The sequence below is a fragment of the Neolamprologus multifasciatus genome, chromosome 22 (genome assembly GCF_963576455.1).
Source record: "Neolamprologus multifasciatus chromosome 22, fNeoMul1.2, whole genome shotgun sequence".
Classification (NCBI taxonomy): domain Eukaryota; kingdom Metazoa; phylum Chordata; class Actinopteri; order Cichliformes; family Cichlidae; genus Neolamprologus; species Neolamprologus multifasciatus.
The window spans coordinates 24,028,537-24,044,663 of record NC_140459.1 but is presented as its reverse complement, the minus strand read 5'-3'; the positions used below and the strand labels follow the sequence as shown (position 1 = coordinate 24,044,663).

The following is a 16,127-nucleotide window of genomic DNA, read 5'->3' as shown; positions in this document are numbered from 1 at the left end:
TTTGTGAAACCGTCACACAATCTCAGCTTCTCGCTTTTCTTGGCTTTGTGGCTCTCTTAACAGCAACATGCTGCTTTCTCCTTTGCTCCAGAAATCATATTTTCCACTGCTGCCAGAGGTCCTTGTGACCAGGATGTGACATTATTGACCATTTGCTGTTTTTTTCTTGTGAGTACACTCCTTTCAGCTTAAGTATCTGAGTGAACCTTGGTGCAAAGCTGACTTATAGGAGGAAAAAAATAAAATAACTGCCACCGAGTCCCTTCCTCTCTCGCGGTATCAATATTGCAAGCCTGTGGGCTGGCCTATGCATGTCACCATGAGCGATGCCTGGCAACAATGCCTTCAGGATCTCCTGCATTATTCAGAGGGCCCAACAAGCACTAAGGCTCTGCCATTATCTATTTAAATCTGAGCACAGGCATGTCCCACTGAAAGCATGTACTTGCACTGCCACCTGTCCCGCTTACAAGACACAGCGAGGGCTGTGGAGAGGAGGCAAGGGACAGCTCCATGTAAAAGAGGTAGGAAAACAAACAGGAGGGAAAGTAATGGGGTGGTGCAAACATTGTTGTGAGGGTGGGGTGATGGGCCGGCAAGAGGTAGAGATAGAGGTCACAAGGAGAGGAGGAGAAATTAAGCATGGCAGCTGGTAACCGGGGAGATTAGACAAATGTATGAAATAAAAATAGGAGACAAAGTCGAGAAAATGAAGGCAGGGTAAGAAACGATATTAAGAAGGCATTAGGGAAATAGGCAGAAGATGAGACGGGTAGGAGTAGAAGAAATGGGGTTGTGAGAGGAGAGAAGGAGAAGGAATGAGGAAGGAAGGATGGGGCATGAAATCGGAAAGTGAAAATTAAAAGTCCAAAGAAGACAGGAAATGTGGAGGGTGATGCTGAAAGCAGAAAAAAGAAGAAGAGGGGAGACGAAGAAAGGGATGAATAAACTGGTGGTGGGGTGTGGGGGGGGGGGGGGGGCACAAGACAAATAATAAATGTGAACCTTGGAAAGAGAACAGGGGCTATATGAAATGAATATCCACCATGATGTAGCATTTAAAGACTACTCCTCTCTATCATTTCACCCCGCACCCCTTCCTCTCTCACCTATTCATCAAATGACTGCTACCCCTTCATCCTGCGTCATCTGCGCCATTGCTCATCCACTCCATTAGGCTATCAACCTATCTCTCCGCCCACCATCCCCTTCTCCATCGTGGGATCATCTTAAGGGCAAATCCAGGCCTGCACCACAGAAAACATCCAGTGGAACAAGTCATTTAATCTAGCGTCAAGTCTTCTAGTGTCATTTCCATTTCCTTGCCACTGGGGAGAGATAATTTCACATCCAATCAATCAACTTGTTTCAAGGATTTTCCATGAACCAAGCTACATGCTCCGGAGTGAGTGTTCTGTCTTATTCTTTTATTTTTTATGACATCAGTTCCAATTTCCTTGCTTTTGAGCTTTCCCAATAGAGGGGATAAAACAGCAAATTGAAAGGAACTGATTAATAAAGTGTGTTTACCTGCAGTAAAGTAAGCTCCCAATGTTAGTACACGAGCTTTCTGGTGCACAACATCCTGGTATCATATGTTACTCGGTGGCATTAAAGAGAGCAACGGACATTCTACACTTTCACTTTAATGCCCACTTTATGAGGGCCATTCCCAAATGCTTCTGTCTATGATTACACATTTAATCAGTACTTCTTTTGTACAATATCGCGATAGGGCTGCTGCTTTTCTGTGTGTCTTCCCATGAACTGTTGCGGATGCTGGTCTCAGCCACAAACGCGCACCTCACATAGACGTCGGGCAGAATTGTGCAGTGTGCAGCTAATGGTGCATTGATCTATCAGTTTAATACAGAAAGAAGATATTGGGATATCCTCGTGGGATTGATATGCGTGTTCTTATTTTAATAACAACTGTTTTTTTGTGCTAATCAATGGCACAAACTCAATAAAGATGTGTAATTTCTGTACTGATGGATGAGAGCCATTTTGTAGCACTTTGATGGGAACAATGCTCCCCATCAATGCAATCATGCAGAAAAAGAGTTTGTTTTTCACAACTTGGTGCCAACTGTCTCTGTTATTTCTCTGGCACACGACTGTCACGGGAAGCACCGTACAGAATGTTTCTTTTCTCCCCTTGACAATTACTGTATAATAACGGGGGGGAGGGGGGGGGGGGAGTTGCCGTGAAAACAAATGGGGGCATGTCGGATATATTTTCGTTATGTTTCTTTTGTTGTTCAGCACTTTAAACATATATTCTCAGAATAATGCAGGTAGGGCAACCAAGGACAACTTTATTGGTTCTCGTTTATCAGTTATCTGCCGTTGCATCTTAGACCATCCCATCTGAGATGTAACCCGAGAGGAGAAAACCAAAGGGGAATCGTGGTTGTGGCCTGAAATTCAGTTTCAAAATACCATCTTGAAGGATGTTTCACTTCCTGAAATGTATTGTAATGAGTGAGCAAGGACAGAGGAGGTGTACTGCATGCACAAAAAATAATGGGTCGCACCTGTTAATCTTTGAAATCAGGTGTTCTTAGTCTCATTGAATAGGTTGGTCTGAGGCGCTCAGTGAATTTGAGGGTGGTACAGTGTGTGGATGCCACTGCTACGTCAATTTGTGAAATTTCTTCCCACCTGAATATTCCATGATCAGCTGTAAGTGGTATTATTGCAAAGTGAAGGTGTTAAGGCCATGTGAAGTTACTGAGCGAGGCCACTGAGTGCTGATGTGCATAGTGCACTCAGTAACTGCAAAGTTCCAGACCTCCTCTCACATTAACATCAGCACAGAAAGCTGTGCACCAGGAGCTTCCCATGATGGGTTTCTATGCTCCTGTACATGTGATGCGTTGGCGGCCCGGTACTTTTGTCCCTGTAGTGTGAGAACAAGGACATTTGTCTCATTTCCAGAGGTATTTTTACCCTTAAAAAAGACTCTACAGAGTGTTCATAAAAAGTTGGTTATTTTCTGTCCTTCAAGGTTTGTGAGTGTGTGTGATTACAAAAAAAGGCATGACACGTTGTCAGATTGTGAAAAGCAGTGAATTTAATTAAAAGTAGCTCAAAATAAAAAAGCTGTTATGATCACTGATAAGCTTAACTGACATCTGAGATCATAAAACACAGTAGAGCTTAACAAAACGATTGACAAATGGTGCAGCTGTGCCAAACGTCATATTTTATTGATACTGCTATAAAATGAGGCTCTGAAATGACGATGTCTTGTGCTGTTAAACGCCTCGTCTCTTCTCCCCTCGTGTCTCTCCTCACCTCCTTAGCTCACATCTCTGGTGGAAGGGAATAAGATTGCAAGGAAAGGAGGCAAGGCGAGGAATCAATATGAGATATCAGGGAAGGTGGATGTGAGAGGAGTCGAGGGAGTGAGCGTTTAATAAAAGCACACACCCTCGATTTAGACGTGTTATTTAAATGCAGTGCCAAGTTTAAAAAAAAAAAAGACATTTGGCATAAATGCATCATCTGTTCATTCTTTTATTATAGCCCACTGCTGCATTTTACAATCTCTTCCAAATGAGTTAATGACAACTTATATCTTTACTTTTAATTACCTTCACTATTATTATACAAACTGTGAACGGCAGAAAGGGAATTGTCATTTGTGGGTTCCTATTTCTCGCTTCTTCTTCCTTCAGCTTCTCCCTTTAGTGGTCACCACAGCGGATTATCTTCCTCCATCTCACGTTAAGTACCCTCCTCTGTCACACCAACCCTCTGCATGACCTAATTTTCTACATCCATCAATCTTCTCTGTGGTCTTCCTCTTTTCCTCCCGCCTGACAGCTCCATATTCAATATCCTTTGTCCAATATATCCACTATCCCTCCCCTGCACATGTCCAAGCCATCTCAGCCTTGTTTCTCTACTTTGTCTCCGAACCACTCAACATGAGCCATCCCTCTGATGTTCTCATTTTTAATCCTGTCCCTCCAATGAAAATCTTAACATCCTTAGCTCTGCCACCTCCAGCTCTCCCTCCGGCCCCTTTTTTAACAACACCATCCCCCAAACCTTATATGATAGCAGGTCTGACTACCGTCTTGTGAATCTTCCCTTTCACTCTTGCTGGTACCCTTCTGACACAAATTACCACTTGTCTTCACCCACCCTGCCTGCACTCTCTTCTTCCCCTTTCTTGTGCTCTGTCCGTTGCTTTGGATGCTTCACCCCAGGTATTTAAAGTCATCCAACTTTACTACCTCTACTCCTTGAAGCTTTAACTTTCCACCTGGCTGCTCTCATTCACACACACGTACTATGTCTTGTGCCTACTAACTTTCATTCCTCTTCTCTCCATAGCATACCTCCACCTCACCGAGCTCTCTTCCACCTGCTCTCTACTCTCTCAGCTGGTCATAATCTTATCTGCAAACATCGTAGTCCACAGAGACTTCTGCCTAACCTAATCCGTCAACCTCACCATCGCCACTGCAAAAAAGAAGGGGCTCACAGTCGATCCCTGATGTAATCCCAACCCCACCTTGAACCCATCTATCACGCCTACCACTCTCATCACTATCTCACTGTCCTCATAAATGTCCAGCACCACCCTCACATACTTCTCTGACAGTCCTTACTTCCTTATGCAGAATCACAGTTCCTCTCCTGGCTCCCCATCATATGCTTTTTCTGCATCCACAAAGACACAGTGCAGCTCTTTTTGACCTTCTCTACACCGCTCCATCAAATCACTCAAAACAAACATTGATCTGTTTTGCTCTTTCACAGCATGAAGCCATACTGCTGCTCACTGATCATCACCTTTCTTCTTAACCTAGCTTCAGCAACTCCTTCCCATAGCTTAACAATTACTCAACTGTATCCTTCTGAGCATCACCCTTATTCTTGAAAATCTGTGCCAGCACACTTTTTCTCCATTTCTCAGGCATTCTCTCGCTCTCCAAGATTATGTTAAACAGTCTGGTTAAAAAGCCCACCTCCCTCTTTCTTACCCATCTCGAAAGCTCCACAGCTATGTCATCCAGACCAGCTGCCTTTCCACTTGTCATCCTGCCCTTATTATGGTTTGTATATTCCACTGGTGTTTTGCTTTTATACACTTGGGAATTCCTGTTCATAGCTGCTCTGGAAAACCTCCTCTCTTAGTGAGATCAATTGGAGGAATTGGGACAGTACGGTGCACTGAGACTGATTTCCAGGGTTATGAACAGGAGGACAGAGGAGGTAGAAGACAAGGTGGCACAAAACAGAGAAATGAGAAGATCTCACAGACAAGCAACACATTGAAGAGAGGGGAAAAAAACACAAGGTAGGTATTTTCACAAACATAACCAAAAGCCATGACACATAGATGTTTGTTTGTGTTTTTAACTATAACCTGTATAACACTCATGTTTAGCGTATAATTAAGGGCTGTAAATCGTGGCCATCTGTCATGAAATTCAATTACATAAAAGAGGTCACGAGAGAAAACATACGCGGAAGCACACATCTCTCTATTCATATATGAGTGAACATATTCTAATATCTTGCCTCTCCAGATGCACTTGAACCACAGTCCTCAAATCAGCTTCTCCCATACTCTTTGATTTTAGCGTGAAATGCTCAGTGATCATTCTGCTACAGTTCTCAGAGCAGCCCATAATCACTGCACTGCTCGCTTATTCTGTCAGTCTGCAAGGAACGGAGAGGGCCAGCTGACACCCAGTATTCACCCACCCACCCTCCACTCCACACACCCACCCCCCACAAACACACTGATCAACAAACACTCAAGTAAACACTCAAGTAAACAGGCAACTGAAGACAAACAGAAAACCCTGGCGTGCAAAGATACACAGACGCAGAAAGGCCAACTGGCCTGGCTACGAATGGGCAATGGACTTGGGCTTGGGGCTTGCTAGGGTGGAAAGGGGAACAATTTCATGCCCAAATGCATCAGTCAAGAGTACACTGTGAACACGAGCAAACATTTTTCCACCCAGATAGGTTACAGCAATTACCCTCGCCTCTTTAACCTTGCCGCTCGCCTGCGAGGTCTTTTACTCGGTCCCATCCCCGACACGATTCAAACGCAGGGTTTGAGTGGAGGGGTTGGTATGTTTCTCTGCGTTACATCATAATGAGCGGTCTCTAGATCTGCTGCAAGTACGTACTGTACGATAAAACGCTGAGTTTGGCTTGACCCCGTAGACCCGTAATAACAAACAGCGGGTGTGATTAAATGCTCATCATCTGGGGAGAAATGTGTCAAAACAAGGTGCTAACACTCCAGTAACAGTAGGCACAGTGTGGGGGTTGAGTTACTATTGAAAGGAAAGACTGAAGGATATGAAATAGCCTCCATGCCTCTTCCCCAACAAAATCTAGATTAACAGTAACCTGCTTTGTTATTTTATCACAGTTTGATTCATCACCAACACTGAGAGCCTGCCAATAACAGGAGGAGAAAGCCCCTTTGACACAGGAGTATAGATTTGCATTGAAATGACTATAACACATTTAGAAAATGTCAAAGTGGAATTAAACACAGCTGGAACTGTTTTAACCTCAGTGCGATGAGTTTAAGAATATTACAGTATATTGACCAAACTAGCATTAATTGTATTTCTTAATCACTTATGTATGTAGATTACACAAGTATCACTAAAAGGCAATGTTTCTATTAAGGCCATGCTTTAGTTTTAGAGGTAATAAAGCTTAGCAACATTTAAATTAGGCGGGCTATATTTCATTATTATGCTCTTTATATGGTGTGTTTGTGCTTTTGTGCTCCCATTGTCATTTCCAACTCAATCAACTGCCTGGGGCTTAGAGCAATTATTCTCAGGCCTCTGTGCTTTTCGTGTTTTATCTCTCATAATGTGCTATGCGTGAGCAGCTTGTAACCATCATAAAATGTATATTGTTACGTAATTTTTGTTATTTAGGAAATTATATCAAGAAGCTGTTATCAAGGGGGCAAATTAACTTGGTGAAGGTGCAAATTTGGTTAGTCTGAGATGTAAGATGCAAAACCACAGTCTGCATCTTGCCAGTCTTCAAGCTTCTGAAAACATGTACACGTAGCTAGCTACCCTGATTACTTTTAACGCTCAAAGCTCTTCAGACTGCAGCTAGTTCATCTTCTTCTGGACTCTTTACTTTCTATGGTTCATTGCTCTAAGTTGTTTAAATAAGCAAGTGATAGCTAGCTTTTATAGTGATAATAATGGATAATAATAATGCATTTATATAGCGCTTTTCGAGACCCTCAAAGCGCTTTACAATTCCACTATTCATTCACTCTCACATTCATACACTCGTGGAGGCAAGCAACAGTTGTAGCCACAGCTGCCCTGGGGCAGACTGACAGAAGCGAGGCTGCCATATCGCGCCATCGGCCCCCCTGGCCATCACCAGTAGGTGGTAGGGTAGGTGAAGTGTCTTGCCCAAGGACACAACGACTTAGACTGTCCGAGCCAGGGTTCGAACCAGCAACCTTCCAATTACAAGACGAACTGCCAACTCTTGAGCCACGATCGCCTTATATAGCTATATCTTTTCTTACAAAGATAGCTAACACTTTTTAAACATGGACTTAGCTAGCTACACTGACTAATGTGGTAACATTTAACTCTCAAACTATGAGTTGTTTTCCCATAGACGGAATGAAATATAAATATAGTCATAGTGATGTCATTCATTGGTTAGTGAAGCCTCTTCTTGAAGCCGCAGACATCTTGGTGTTTTAAAACGGGAAGTACAGATAAAAGGGTGGCTCTGACTGCTAATCTTGGGGTTGACAAGTCTTTGGTCCATCCGCATTACAGCTTTACTGATATATTAATGAGGCCGATGAATCGGAAAGGTTAGCTATTTTGCTAAAGAGTAAGTAAGTTAAAAGTAAGAGGATCCAGCCAGTCAGTCATTTTCTTAACTGCCTTTTAAAACAGGATATCAGCTGGAGTGAGTAAAGCCTATCCCAGGTTTTTGCTCTTCACAACCACTCAACTCATCAACAATACAAAAGATCAACATACTTACAATACAACTGTCTGGTTCACAAAGACAAGGCAGGAGGCATATATTTTTTCTGAAACAATGTTTAAACAATACAAATCTGCGACCACAGCATAATCTCCTAGGGGAATACCGCGTTGAAGAGCAACAAAAAAACAGAAGCAACAGAAAATATAAAAGTGTATTTCAAAGGGAAAATAACATAAATAATTTCTACAGCATTACAGCTGGCTTTTCATTTTTTGCACTAACCAATGAGATATTGCAACACTTCTGTGAGTCATTCTTCTTGCTTGTTGAGTTTAGGATTTGATCCTCTTCAGATATTCTTCTAATGTCTGATTGACAGGACCCAGCTCTCCACTGAAGAAACATAATAATCTATCCAGATAAAGTCCATTTAGATTTTCAGGAAAGCTCAATATTGTTCATTTCTTCACCAGCTATGTGGTATTGATTTTATCAGTCAAAATAGTACTTTTTTTTAATGAGCAATTTACTTCTCAGAATCTAAAGCCTATTTTTGTTAGGCTTTACCTGCTTTCCCCCCCTTTTAAATGTATGAAATCTTCAAGCCTAAAGAACTTGGCATTGTTGTTTCATAGAGAGTCTATGAGAAAGCTTGCCAAGCACCCAGGTTACAAAATAAGAGCACCATTGGTGGATTTCCTTTTCAATTTGCACTTTGTCAACTAAATTAATATCTTAAATATCCTTTTTCAGCTTTTCTCTTCTAACCAAAGTGGAACCAAGAAGATCACAGCACCACTAAGAAGAGGGTTACTCAGTTCAGTCTGACATAACTGACATATTATTCACCCAGTATAACCTAAGCAGTCCAGTTGCCTTTGTCAAAACATAGGCTCTATTCATGACTAATGTTTTTCTACGAGGATGACAGATTTTTCATCCAGTGCGACGGCGTTTTATCCAATCTGTTTTCCACGGTGTTTGAGAGAAGCCATGAGTGTACATGATTATTTTAGCATCAGTAATATCTTCAACATCTAATTGCCTCACCTCTGCCTGCCTGCACTTCACAGCGACAGTAATCTCACGTATTCCTTCTGTTTGGTTTTGTGAGTGAGAAGCAGCTGCGGGATGGGCGACATTTTAAATGACAAATACTACATCCTTTGATTAATTCAAAGGTAAATGTTATTCTGTTAATTACCACGGGGGTATTAGCCAGTGGTTCAAATTTGACCATGTATCAGTGACGGCAGCCTCTTCACAAAATGATACTGTCTTACACTAGAGAAAGACAGCATCTTGTATCCACATTCTTTAAGACCCACATCAGTGCTTCTTGTCACTACCCTTCACTTCTGATCTAACTGTAAACACTTTACCCCCCCATGTCACAGTTATTACTTAGTACCAGTTAACATTAGGGGTTTGATAAGTTCAAAATAACTAGTGCTGTAGTTGTAAAAATTACTGAGGAGGTAAAACACAGATAATCCCACCTGATGTGCTTATACTACACCTGCCAATCTGCCCATTGTGTCCATGGAAGCCCAGTAAAAAAATTCCAACTTTAGAGATGAATTCTTTATATTGATATGCAATATGCAAAAATGGCTTCAGCAAAGGCTGTAAGGCTTACTGGAAAAGAGATGACCAGTAAATGCAAACTAAGAGAAGCGGAGAGGTAAAAATGTTATGATGACAGCATCCATTAAAGTATCTTCTAAATGAATGCACTATATCAAGACCCATCTTTTCATTCAAATAATATAATTTGAGTTTTCATTGCAGGGTTCATCTTTTTAAGGCATCTCAAACAATTTGAAAACACTCTGCGCTCAGTCATGGTGACGCAGACCACTATAGCTTCTCTACTGAAGCTCTGAGCTTTGATATACTGTAGAGTGGATAACGGTGATATTTTTGTCCCAGTTGATATTGTGGAAACGGGGAGCTGGGGAGGTCTGATTTCTAAGCAGCTATTACTGCCAAGGAAATATTATATGCACAATTGATTAATATTTTATGCTAGGTCCACAAACCATTACATTACTCACTAATGTTAAGCATATTTAACAGGCGATAACCTTGTATCAAGTACAAATTAAGTTATCCCATTAAATTCTGAAATTATTTAAACATATTATAGGGGATATTAGAAAAACGTATTCATTTATTTCCCAGATTCCCTTTTGTTTAGAAGTGGTGGCCATTTTCCAAAAACATCTCACTGAACCGTTAGCCACACAGCTTTAGGAACAGTCATTCAAATCTTTGGTCCAGAATAAAGTGTCAATTAATATTAGATAGCTTGCAATGAAATGTTGAGCATTCATAATCCGTGCAGTGAAAAATCCTTGGGCTTGGTGATCAATTGGCTTTTGTTGTAGGACCACCATTGGACAACAAATGGATGAATTGCTTTGACCGTGACCATTTCCAAAAAGGCACCCTAATGAATATGAAGGACCACTGACTTCTCTTTGTATTAGTGATTTTAGCTTGCAGCGATTTTTCATTCAGTAAAGTTAGAAATAAGTGATGTACACTGAACGTGACATGTGAAATAAACGTTTTGGTGTTTGCAGAGGCGATGATGAGAATCGGCTCACCTGCTAAGGAGAGAGTACATACAGACATGTATACATACATATGCTAGGATCATTATAGTAATATTCTGAATGGATTGGTGCAAAATTGGGTTCAGATATACAGTGAAAAGACATGGATGATAGGTGAGATGATTCTAAATTGGTCATTGATGTAATAAAGTACTTTTAGTGCATAGAATGAAAGGCGGTTAATGCTATGGTTAAATGTGTGTTATAATCTCAGCACTTTAAGTAGCCAGTAAAACTAGAAAAGCCTGTCAGCTCCACTCCATAGTCACAGTCTCTAGTTGATTAATATTAGTAGCTTTGGGTGGAACACCTTGACAGCTGCTGGATGGACTGTCGTGACATTTTCAACGCATGTTCAAACTCCTCTCGAGATGAATTAACATTTCCAGTATTTCATCTTGCACAACAGTCAAGTTAAAATGTCAAATTAGTGCAGGAGTTGATGGTGTAGGTGCATCCTCCTCTATATCCACAATATCCACATCCTCATCTGTATTTTGTGCTTATTGTTGATTCCAAAATGTTGACTTGGTTGCTATGACAGTAATCATAATAGGTCTAAAAATACACACTTGCTTTATATTAACTCGTATGTAGACACACATATACATAAACATATACTTCTTCTTCCTCTTCTTTGCAAGTGAACTAATCATTGTGTAAGACAAAGTAATAAATTACAGGCATTGCTAGCATCACTGACTGATGAACAATTATTTACAGATATGCATAATAACACAATCCAATTGCCACTGCACTAAAAGCCTTTTAAGCCAAATTAATTTAGAAACAACAGCATACACATAACGTACACGTTATGTCACAACGGACATGTATGTACACGTAACGTACATGTAATGCTGCCATTCCTTTTGAGATCAGCTACTACACATAATATATATAATTTGCAAGGATATAGATTTAGGCTGTGTTGACAAGGCAAACGCCTATAGTCAGTTCTCACCAGACTGCCTGTCATGGTTTTGATGTAAATCACCTTCTTGTTAAAGCTGTTTTTTAAACAAAGCTGACATATGGTTCGTTAGCATTAATATTTCCACAGTGGAGCTGTGAAGTGGAGCTTGAAACAAACACTGTTTGAGCCTATTCTTTCAAACTTTGTGGTCCAAATTATTTGAGTCCATTAGGGGCTTCCTGAGCCCTGCCTGTAATCATGGTCCAACACAGTGCAAGCTGGAAGAAAGCAAAAATGAGTTACTTAAAAAAAAAAAAAAAATTTCCAAACAGTAGACATAGCTCTCTCTTTCATCCTCCATCTGTCTTTACTGTTCTTGAATGTAACACCTAGTAACATAAGCCTGATGGATACAGGATTTTTAAGACCAATACTGATATTTGGTGATTTTAAAATTTGATATTGAAGTTTGTCAGACACACAAAACATCTGCCAAATAACCATAAATATTTATTATGCTTATTTATTTATTTACTTGTTTCCACTCTGTCGTTAGCTGGTTGAGACTTTTGTTGCATTCTGAACGGCTGTGAAGTTGCAGAGTGCCCTCTAGTGGACATAAATACTAAAAGCTTTGTTGAAGGGTGTCTTTCCTGGGTCTTCTTTTTTTCATTTTCATTTATCAGCCATTATAAATTCTGATAACAATAGCAAAAAAATAAAAACATATTTAAAATGCTGGAATGGTTCTTCCAACATACTGCACAGCACTAGCGTTGGTTAATGTAACTTATAAAAGTATCCTGTTGCATTACATGATTACTAACAATAAAAAGGAACTTGTTACATTAAAGCATTTGCTATTGGAAAACCCCATAGCCTACTTTCACATTATCAAAACAAACAAAAAAAGAAAACTTCTTTGCAATTAGCTTGCTGGTTACATTGTCCAGAGGTTGTGTAGCCTACTGTACATTAACCTTTGAGTGAACTGACTTTATCTCTTTGCATGGCAAGTTGATATTGGTAGCACCCTCGTCCACCACATAAACAGCAAACATTTTGGTTAATCTCCCTTGCATTAACATCACTGATAAAAGCTAATTGTTGAGGTGTTGGAGCTGTAGCACCAGCAACACTCTTCTCTTCAGCAGGGCCTCACCAGTAATGTTAATGCTGAGCTTAGCTTGTAATGTGTTTCTTCAACATGTGAAGTCAGCAAAACAGCTGATAGAAAGCAGGCACAAGATAATGCATTACTTCTACAGTGTGAGGGGCTATCCTCTTCATGAACTCACGAGCTAACTTACATATATATGATAAAACTGCAGTAAATGCAGCTGGGTTTTTTTTGTTCTTAACACAACTAAAGGAACAGGTAATGTGACATTTTAACTGACATGTATTTGAAATTAGAGCACCACAGTGGTTAGCACTGTTGCCTCACAGCAAGAAGGTTCTCAGTTCAATTCCACCATCAGGCCAGGGTCTTTCTGTGTGGAGTTTGCATGTTCTCCCCGTGTTTGTGTGGGTTCTCCCCGAGTGCTCCGGCTTCCTCCCACAGTCCAAAGACATGTGGGGATAGGTTAATTGAAAAATCTAAATTGCCCATAGGTGTGAATGTGAGTGGTTGTCTGTCCCTGTGTGTTAGCCCTGCGACAGATTGGCGACCTGTCCAGGGCGTACCCTGCCTCTTGCCCTATGACAACTGGGATAGCACCCCCCTCGACCCTGAAAAGGATAAGTGGAAGCGAATGGATGGATGTATTTGAAATATTAACTTAATAACTGGCCGCTTCAATTGCAAAAGTATGTAACACCACTTTGTAATATATCACCCACTGCACTAGTTAGCACAGTCACTATATCATGCTAGCTCATCAAAGTTACAACAAAGCCTTAGCTTGTTATTAAGGGTTAAAGGAGCACATACTAGTCAGTGCTGAGCATGCTCTGGGAAGGTGTTTGACACTGGTAAACCATAACATCCCGTCACGCTGCACAACTTTGTGCCAGAAATAGTTTGTTTCTGAAGCTATCAGCGAGCTAACGAGCTGATCCCTCTCGGTGGCTGTGTTGCTATTCCCACTTTACCGAGATCACTTGTTCCCCCTGAGAAAAGAGTACACAAGAACCTCAAACAGACGCCACGATGAACAGTTAATCCTCGCGCGTCCATCAAGATGGAGCCTCTTCTGTGCCGGTGAAAAAAAAAAGAATAGGATTTTTGTGCAATGTGTGCTGATGCCCCAAAATGAATTGTGTTAAATTCAACCCTTCTAACAGCAAGAAACACTTATCCCACCAGTCTTTTGTGTGTGGGTTGTGTAAGTGTGTGCGTGTGTATATGTTGAGAAAAGAAAATTAATTTTGAGGCTGAACAAGTCACGGTAACCGTCTTTTTAATTGCATCTCGCTTTCTTAATGGCTGTCTATTCTGCTGAATGAAGGAGACACTGTGATTAGGCAGAGCAGAATTGGGATTGTTCCAAAATCAGCTTCTAAAAATGTGCCTTTGTTTTGTTTGCTGTTCAGAGTTTTACAAGTGTGGTAATGTGAAATGAATACTGCAATTTCTTTCTGCTTTATTATGTGACTAATTTCGCAACAAACTAGAAACATATCCTTCACTTGCACTGCAAAGGAATCAAGTTTGTTTTCTGTGCAATTACCCACTGCACTGTCAAAATGACCTCTGGGTCTTTTGTCATTTACAGAGAACACAGTTTGCTGTAAACCTCAACAAGCTTTAACACACCATTTTCACATCTTAAAGATCCCAGGCAGAGAAGTGCAATAGACTCAAGGGTTTACCCGCCACTGGAAACCAGCACCTTTTGTTGTAAAACTGGATGAAATGGTATGCCATATCAAAAAAAAAAAAAAGGCTGGGAGTCTGATACCCTGCTGTAGCTTAAATAATTGATCACACTGACATTAAATCCATAGTGTCGGGTCAGTGAGTCAATGCTTCACTTTGTTAGCCAAAGAAATTTGCTTTCATGTAATCAGATTCTGGATTGATCTTTTTTGGATGCAGAGACATTTACAATGTACACTGAGTCCCCATAAACCCAGCATACAGCAAAGGACCAGCACACAGTCATACAGAAACACCAAAGGCCTGAACCCAGTAACTAGAAGAAAAAAATAAATAAACAGCTTCATATGGACTTCTTTTATAAAGCGCTTGCTTATATGGGCATCTAAATTCAAATCACATGCCTCAAGAAGGAGTAACAAGCAACCCACAGTCTGTGCCTCATCTAACTGATCTTTTGACAGTTATCCAGCCCAACTAACTACACTATTTAGCGAAGCAAACCCAAAAGTGAGAGACTGTATTGCAGCGGTAAAAGGGGCGGTAACTGGAACTATTTATGTGAAAACTATATGTTAGAAACACCATTTTTCAAATCAGAGCCAAATGTGTATCACAGCGACCAGCCTTCGCTGTAAAAGATCTCCTCTTTTAATCATTCAAATGCACTTAGGTAGAATAATAAATGTGCAGCACAGCATCCTAAGCGACCCCACCTCGCCATCAGACCCCCACCTCCCCTCAGAGGGATTCCTGGACCGGGGTGGTCCTGAGGAATCATCTCCTCGCTGTCCCAAGAGCCACATTCGTTGTACGCGACTCCCGTTTGATTAATTAGTCCGTTGTGCATCTATGCTCTGCTTTGTAAAGGCAACACTTCTGCACCAAGCGCGAATTCCTCTCCGGGACACACACACACACACACACACGATGTAGAAACGAGGCGCGCTTTCACGGTCAGCGAACGTTTACGCACGGATGAAACTCGGTGATAGCCAACATCTCCGAGTGTTTTCCATATGTGTTTTTGCATTTCCAGCCAAAGACAATTAAATGCTTTTGTGTACTGGTGCGCGCGCGTGTGTGTGCTTGAGATAGAGAGAGAGTGGGGTGGGGGTGGGGGTTCGTCCTGCGATCGTAAATGGCGCAACTTCTCATTTTTCCTGTCAAGTTGACACAGCTGGGCGCCCCGCTGACAGCAAACAGGCCAGTGGCCGATGTTTGAGGGAAGACTGCGCCAGTAGGAACCAACATTTAGCCGCTATCCCTATCGTACAGTCCAACCACAAGAACCACATGAAAGCCTACTTGCACTGCGTGTACTAATAGTGAGCGTTCAAAGTACATAAAAATGGACCGCCTGCTCCATCTGAGGTCCTTTTAAAAAAACCCATCTAACAGCTTCAGGAGTCTCCTTACCTTAAAGCGGGCTCTCTGTGGACGTTTTCACTGAATGTTTTCTGCGTTTGAGTAACACAAATGCACGCCTATTCCACAGCTCGCCGATCGCTGTGTGGAGGAGAGAGAGAGGATGGAGAATCAGCAGGGAGGACGAGAGCTCTCTCTCTCTCTCTCTCTCTCTCTCTTTCTCTCTCTCTCTCGCACTCACTCACTCACTCACTTTCTCTCACTGTCCCTCTCTCTCCCCTCTGAAATGTTACCGGCAACCGATTGGTCCAAGGGTGCCTTGGCGGCCCCTCTCCTCTGCTCTAGGAGGGGCCAAATAAAGCCACTGTCGGCCTATCCTACTAGGCTAAAATACTGCAGATTGATCAATCTCCCAAACCGT

General features: G+C 41.5%; 1 protein-coding gene across 2 annotated transcripts in view; it reads right to left on the bottom strand.

The window, feature by feature from the left end:
- dlgap3 (discs, large (Drosophila) homolog-associated protein 3) overlaps positions 1–16,127 on the bottom strand; it is a 163,290-nt gene extending 147,163 nt beyond the window's left edge. The window contains exon 1 of one of the 2 annotated variants that reach the window (XM_085149591.1): positions 15,758–16,127. The gene's annotated coding sequence lies outside the window, so the exon portion shown is untranslated. The remainder of the gene's footprint in view (positions 1–15,757) is intronic. The other variant, XM_085149592.1, reaches the window with a different exon arrangement.